Raw genomic sequence first — 7,919 nt, 5'->3', positions numbered from 1 at the left:
ATTATGGTGACAAATTTCTAGGTTTTTCACCTGGTTACTAAACAGAAAATATCAATTTCCAAGACTTGGAATTCTACTGTCAAGTACAAGATTATCCTCACAAGTATAAATCTTATGTCAGTCGGGAATTTCAATTCGATCATGATGTTCCTATTGCTTAAGTTTATTAAACCATAAGGTCTATCTAAATTAGAAAATAGGAGCATTCAACTAAAAGCTACCTATATGTTCAGCTATCTTATCAGGCAACACTACACAAATTTCTACCACCATAACTTGTCCTGTAAATGAAATTAGAAGAAACGTGAAAGCTAAGCAGAATTACAAGCTACTATTATTGAGGAAAAATACAAGAACGTAGAGCCCATAAAATGAGCTGTGATCCCCAGTAGCTGCCCAGATCAACACATCAGGAATTTTGATTTAGAAGCTTAAATGTCGGCATAAAGCAATACAAAACATAGTTATTTGGAAACAGTATAAGATAGAGGTGCATGCATTAACATTGCAAAAAACTCAACCTAACTTTTTTGTCACTTCACCAACTAAACTGAAACCAATGGCAGAGCTAACCAGTATTAGATTAAGAGTTGATACGATAAAGTTAAACTGGTGTTGAGTGAACGCTTTTTTGGATAATTAACCCCAATCAATTGCAACAAATTTTAAAATTTTATTACTATAGAGTCATTTCAATGGTCTTGAGGAGAGGATCATACAATGAACATAAGAATGGCAATAAAATTCTAATATTACAAAGCACAAAGAGACATCACAATCCGATCATGAATCTCTCTGCATAAAAAATCCCCACAATCAGTAAGCATTTTAACTCAAGTCTCCCCTCTCCTCCCCACTTTTGTGCACAAATTGCAGGAACAACACCATATCAACTCATAATAAATGAAAAAAAAGGAAAGAAAACTAGAAAAGATATTACAAACGGTAGGCGAAGGAAAGTCATCTATTTATATGCGGAAAAATCAGTAAGTTGTATAGGAATACCCAGCCGGTGGCCCCGTCCCATTGACTGGTGGCATTCCGTAAGGCATCACTGGCATAGGTCCAGGTCCATAGTATCCAGGGTTGCTAATCTTGGCCAAACTGGCTTGACCTTGCATCCCATCCTTTGCATATTGCTGCCATACCTGCTGTTCCTGAAGAAGCAAATGTTGTTTCTTCTCCATGTCAGCCATTTGTACATATGAAGGAGGTGGAATGCTCAAAGATGCAGCAAATGGGTCCAGATTTACATTCTCAACTGTTCCATCCGGTGCAGGAAGGGCTAAAACTGTTGTTGCGCTCTTCCCTGTCCATGGCAATGCCACACTGCTGGCACTCCCCCCACTCAACTGGGCAGTACTAACATGCTGCCTTACCATTCCGTGATCATACATGCCATTCAACAATAACGGATCAAGCCCCCCACCCAAAGATGCCTTTTGCCTTGACAAATTACTAGCTGACTGAACCAAAGCCAGTTTCCAATCTGCCTTCCCTGCCTCAGCAGCTGGCGTTTGCCAAGCAGATGTCACTTCAGGCTGCCCATTTGAAGGGAAAGCTTCCCATGAGCCATTACCATTATTAGATGGAGGACCATTAAATAAAGCCAATGCCAATCTGTTTCCCTGATCGTCAGCTGTGATAGCATCATCCCTCAAATTCACTAAATCCTCTTGTGGTTCTGGCGGTTTAACAGGCTCAGGCTCTGGTGGTGGTGGTGGTGGAGTGTAATTCTCTGGTGGAGTAAGTGCCTTTATTTCATTTATATCTGGTGCAGGCTCTTCCTCTTTAGGTGGAAGAGGAAGCTCCTTTCTCTCTGGACTCTTTGGCCTCTTAGCTCTATCCCTCAAAAACTCCTCCAATGTCTCCAACAACTTACTCGTAATCCTCTGCACCTCAGGATACTCCGATGATCTAGCTACACCCATATCCTTACACCAATTATAAAATGCAATCAACTCATCAATCTGCTTTGCTGCACTTGCATAGGCATCAAATGCCTTAACACAATCTGGGTACTCCATATCAAAAAACCTATCAAGCAACACAGCTAAAACCTCACATATATCTGCATATAACTGAAAACTCTCTTTCACAACAGGATACAAAGCAATCAATATCATCCTACTATTCTTAGCCAATCCTGTAGGCCGACACGACAAGAACCGATCCAACAACCTCTGCAAGTGACCCATCTTTCCGAAAATCCTCTCGGGCTTCATTTCCCTCAATGGTGTCACTGTTTTCTTCTGTCTTCCATCTCTTCCCACTGCCTCACTCATATCACCATAAGACCTAGTTCTCCTAGTCATCCCATAATTTCCATATCCATTATCACCTCTGAAATCCCCATAATCACACTCGTACGGCCTGGGGGGCGGTGAGCGGAAATTATCTCTTCCACCATATCTATCATCATCAATTCCACGAGTACTTTCCTCAGCGCCATTGCCGCCGCCGCTTTTCCTATCGAAAAGCATCAATTCAAGGCTTTGATCCAAATACATAGCATAAGTTCTTACAAAAGCCGAGTGATCCCAAGAACTCGAGTGAGCCTCATCTCTAAAATCTGACAAATTCAACAACCTCGTACTCCTCCTCGTAGCATACAAGATCTCTTCTTGAAACACCGGATCTCCATCATTCAACAGCCTGTGAACAAGCACCAGTGCTTTGAGTGCCACGATCCAATCACGTGTCTTCCCTAGCCGTTTGGACACTGCCAACACGCACGCGTGGACGTACCCGCGCGAGTACGAGGTCAATTTGAGGATTTCTCGCATGTATTTCTCGTCAGAAGGGTCATCGTCGTGGCTCGTCGCTTTCACGATCGCCACCTCGAGGTCCGGCGCCATGTTGCTCGCTACCTTCGCTATTCCGATGCTAGTTTGGTCTTTAACGGCCCCAATCGCTTTTCGAATCGTGCTCGGCGCCATCTCGACCGTTTGATTTCAACCAAAATCACCTCTCTTTTGAAATTGATCTAACGGTAACGTTTAATTAACTATATACAATTAAATTAATTAAAGCGTTGAAGTCCCAGTGTAAACGAGGAAAAAGGAAAAAAAAAGATTTTTTCAACTTACCTTCTAGATTTGCGGCGCAAGGAGGAGAAGAAGAAAGAGAAGCCTCGCCGGTAGTGAGAAGGTCGGCGGACCGGTTGACTATTTTAGCGAAGAGAGACCAATTTAGCGACAAAACGGCGACGGCTTCTTCTTTTTGTAGTAAGAGAGGGGTGGAAACTAGGATGGGAGAGGGTGGACGAAGGATCAAAAACGAATGAAGAAAAAAGGTTGATTTAAATAGAGAATGGGGTTCCGGCGACGTGGAGAGATGAGGACCATTGGGTTGGATGTAAGATATCTGGTGGGAGGCAGAGAAAGGTGTGCTTCTTGCCTTAACTCTTTAAAGAAACCATGTCATGTGCGTGTGATGTGTTGGAGTAAATGGGGAGAGAGAGAGAGAGAGAATCGGGTTTTGATTAGATGCTTTTGCGACAATTATTTAACTTTTGTAATACTCCGCGTACGGTCTACGGTGATACCGACATTTATCTGGTTTTTTTTTTTTTTTACTAAAATAGTAAATCTGTTTTTCTTATTAATTTAAAATTTTGGTAGAGTGTCGGGATCCTTATGGGATTTGTACGTAACAAATTTCTACATTCTATTTTTGTTATCGAATGTATTGCAAATTTAGTTATTAATCAAACATAGTTATTAAAATGATAGAGAATTTAAGATGCTCCATCCACTTTCTGTTTTTCCTTTTGTCATAATACCAACAATTTACACCTCAAAAATATATCATATTTCGATGTATTTCATATTGATAATTGTAACAAAAAATTTTCACAAAAATAAATAATGCAAAAATGGCGAGTGAAAACATGACAATATTTTTTAAAGAAGAAGAAGAAGAACTACAACGGAGCACAAAGAGAGTGAAAGATTCTCACGCTATTGACATTAACCTACTAACAGGAAGCTTAAGGGCTAAACCGGATAGAAAAATAGTATCCTATCGGGATTCTCTCTCGAGGGCATTTTATAGAGCCTATGAGCAACATTTTTTCAACCAAGAGGAGGAAAATATGGAAACGGATATGGACGAGGATGTCCAAGTCCATGAAGATGATAATCAATCTGAGTGCAAAAATAGCACTTTCTCGAAAGAGGAAAGAAAAAGGATTAAGAATAAATGGACCATAACGTTGATTGTTAAGGTGTTTGGCAAGAACGTGGGCTACCAGTACTTCATCTTCAAGCTTAACCAACTCTGGAAGACGCAAGGTAAGTTCTTTGCCATTGACATTGGAAGTGATTACTTCTTGATTAAGTTCCAAAACCTGAAAGACTATGACTATGTCACTAGAGAAGATCCTTGGTTCTTTGGTGGACATTTCCTTACTATGTGATAATGGTCACCAAGCTTTAGAGCCTCAAAGGCAACTTTTGTGATAATGGACGCCAAGCTTCAAAGCCTCAAAGGCAACTTTTTCATCAATGGCTATTTGGGTTAGGCTACCCTAACTACCCATCGAGTACTATAATACTGGTATCTTAACTTAGATAGGCAAACAGATTGGAGTACTGCTTAGAGTTGATAGCCATACACTTTTTTAGGAAAGGGGCAAATTTGCAAGATTATGTGTCCAAGTCAATCTATATAAACCGCTAAGGAAGTTTGCCGTTGTTGAAGGCAAAAAACAGTCCATCATTTATGAAAGGATTGGTTTAATGTGCTTCCATTGTGGTAGGCAGGGCATAGGAAAGAACACTGCCAAGAAGGAATGAAGGAGAAAACTTAGAGACCGAAAGCGAGGAAACCAAGAAAAGGGGAAGAAGACATCCAAAATGCATATAGTCCTTGGATGCTGGTCCAAAGGAAAAAACACAAACAAAAGCAAAAGAACCGAGTTTGACCAAATGGGAAAAGAAGAGTGCAGAATCAAGTAGCACGGAAATGACCAGTAACTAGGAGGGAAACCAAAAATAATCTTTCCATGTAGAAGAAAGATTTGCTGACAAAAAACAGCAAGGGCTGGTACAAGGAGCGAACGATAAGTTGCTATCATAATCTACCAACCTGAGCGAAAAGCAAAGGGGAAAACTGCCAATGGTGTTTTCAAAACAAGGACATGACACTAATACGTGGAAGGCATATTGGTAGAAAAATGAGCAACCTGGTCAAAAAAGGCGAGTGCGTAAAAAATACAAGAAAAGACACTAGCATGGAACCGATTAAAGTTAAGGACGATAGCAAAAAGAATGGCATGGTCAATGAATTGGGAGGTGTACAAAAAAGCAACGTACTATTCCCATGCAAGTCAATAACCCACCTCGAGAAGACATGCAGGTTGACACGACAAAGCGTCTTGCCACCGACATTAGAGAGTTGAAAACCAGAGGGGCAGAAATCACTCTTTCAATAAACTAACCAGTATACCAAGGAAACTAATTTGACCCTTATGTCCTAAGCTTTGAATCACCGCCGGTTTCAGAGGCGAGAATTTCGGGGCCTTAATGCTAGCCAAAAGATGAAAATCTGCTTGAACAGAAGAATGAAAAGGGAAAAGATACAATAAGCAAGCGACACGGCATCTCCGTAAATGTCATCAACTTCTTTTGTTGGGGAAGGAGTTAGGTTTTCTGAAATTATATCACCAACCAAAAGTAATAATTAATTTTGAGTAATTATAAATAAATTACTCTACATTAAATTGAATCAGCCTTTTAATAGGTTTTTAAGATAATTAACAGAGTAAAAAACTCAAACAGTTAATAGATAATGAGAAAATAAAGAAAGTGATTGAATATTAAGAATCATTAAGCCACGTATAACAAATACTATCAACTATATCCTAAAAACCAAGATATTGAACCCAAACATGAACTCAATTTTGGATCACTCTTCAACACTCCCCCCACTACAAAAAAATAGAAGATTAGTGGCAGTTTTGTAGTGGCAGTTTTGTAGCGACATTTCACTTATAAACGCCACTAACTTCCGTGTTTTTATAAAACTTAAGGTGTTTATTATCAAAACACCATTAAATATTCAAATAGCGGTGTTTTTACTTATAAACGCTACACAAGACTTGATATTAGTGGTGTTTATTGACTAAAACACCTTGAATAATCATATCTTAAAAATTTAAGTGAATACCTAAGGTATTTTTGAGAAAAAACACCTTGAATAATCTAGTTAAAAAAATGAATAAGGGATTACTGAAGGCATTTTTAGCGGACAATACCTTGAATAATCCCTTCATAAAGAAATATATGCGATTATTGAATGCATTTTCTGTTAAGAAATGCATTTAATAATTTCACGAAAAAATTTCACCGAAAGACGTTTTTGATAAAAAACACCTTTAATAAATATCTTATCAAAATTTAAGGATCATATGATTGTTAACCTAAGGTGGTAGGTTTGATCCTTCATTTTAGTTTTTTTTTGGGTTTTTGAAGGCATTATTTGTAATAGATTATTCTAGACATTTTCTGGGCAAAAACGACTTCACCAATCGGTTTAAAAAATTTTGGACAGAAAATATTGAAGGCATTTTCAGTAGAAAAATGCCTTTAATAATCCATAGAAAAAAATATAGAATAGATTCTTGAATGTGTTTTTGACTGAAAGTACCTTCAATAATCCAATCAATAACTTTTCATGAGGGATTATTGAAGACGATTTTGATAAAAAATACCTTTAATAATCCATACAAAGAAGTTGGAACGGATTCTTAAAGGCGTTTTTGGCCTAAAATGCCTTTAATAATCCACATAGTAAATTTTTAGGTTGGATTATTGAAGATAATTTTGGTCAAAAACGCTTTTATTAATTCCATCAAAACATTTTTGTTAGGGATTATTCAAGGTATTTTTTTATAAAAACGCTTTTAATAATTCCATAAAAAAATTTTGGGTTTAATTATATATGTGAAGTTAGTTGTACGTTTATGCTAAAAAAACATTTGAAGTCAGTTATAAGTTTATGCCCGAAAAATATTTGGTTTATATATGTGATACTACAAATTACATTTTGGAATCTACATTATGAATATTATTGTATTTAAATAAATTGACCATACAACCGAATTTATTAATATACTTTTCTCAAATAATTATACTCAATATATGTGTATTCATATAAAACAAATATATACCAATAATATTAAACCAATACCCCAATTTGCAAACTTAAATTATCCATTCAACATGGCATGTTAAAAATATTATAACAGATGATCCTCATATATTTACATTCAACCAACAATGTCCAACTTCAAGGTTTATCAATAAATGATAATACATATTCACACCATTCTTTAAAGACTTCATCAAGTTGCTTTACCATGAAGCTTTTTTTACTCTCCCACTAAAAAAAAATCATAAGTAAATGTTAATAAACGAGAACATAATTTAGCTTTTTATTTTTTTTTTAAAGATATAACTACTTTATGAAATTTATACTAATTTTGAATGGTGTGGTCATAAAATCATATAAAACTATCTTCCACATAAAACGAAAGACATAATATCCACATTCAGTATATCCAGGTTGACGAGGTACCTGAAAATTAAATTGAGTGGGTTTAAGAAACATTTATCTACACAAGCTCAGTATAAAAGAATAAATTTCACATTTACAGGTAATGACACCCATTTTTTTCTTTACCTTCTTATCAATGCAAATATTACCCTAAATTGAAAAGAAAAAAATTACTTAATACATAAATAAAATTACTTATGAAGAAACAAAAGATATATAATATAATAACGTATAATACCTCTTTATAAAAGTTTAAATTTTGGAGTTAGGCATCACTGTTGGTTGAGCTGATTTAAATAAGTATGGCATTAAAGATTTGGTATCAATCACAATAAGCACCTAATGACGACTACAAAATA

The 7,919-nt window shown here is 36.6% G+C and overlaps 1 pseudogene across 2 annotated transcripts; it reads right to left on the bottom strand.

Moving 5' to 3' along the window:
* Positions 1 to 653: 653 nt before the first annotated feature.
* Positions 654 to 3,486, bottom strand: LOC111302876 (putative clathrin assembly protein At2g25430 pseudogene; annotated as a pseudogene). 2 transcript variants are annotated; one of them, XR_016326516.1, is made up of 2 exons: positions 3,090 to 3,486; positions 654 to 3,007 (listed from the first exon to the last, which is right to left on the bottom strand). The product of XR_016326516.1 is annotated as a putative clathrin assembly protein At2g25430 pseudogene, transcript variant X1 (transcript). The 2 variants fall into 2 exon arrangements; XR_016326517.1 differs by having other exon boundaries at positions 654 to 2,986; positions 3,090 to 3,402.
* Between the last annotated feature and the right edge of the window lie 4,433 nt (positions 3,487 to 7,919).

The sequence above is a fragment of the Durio zibethinus genome, chromosome 13 (genome assembly GCF_047325235.1).
Source record: "Durio zibethinus cultivar Kanyao isolate XHJ-2024 chromosome 13, ASM4732523v1, whole genome shotgun sequence".
Classification (NCBI taxonomy): domain Eukaryota; kingdom Viridiplantae; phylum Streptophyta; class Magnoliopsida; order Malvales; family Malvaceae; genus Durio; species Durio zibethinus.
Note: the sequence above shows the minus strand (reverse complement) of the source record. Positions and strands in the feature narration are given on the sequence as shown.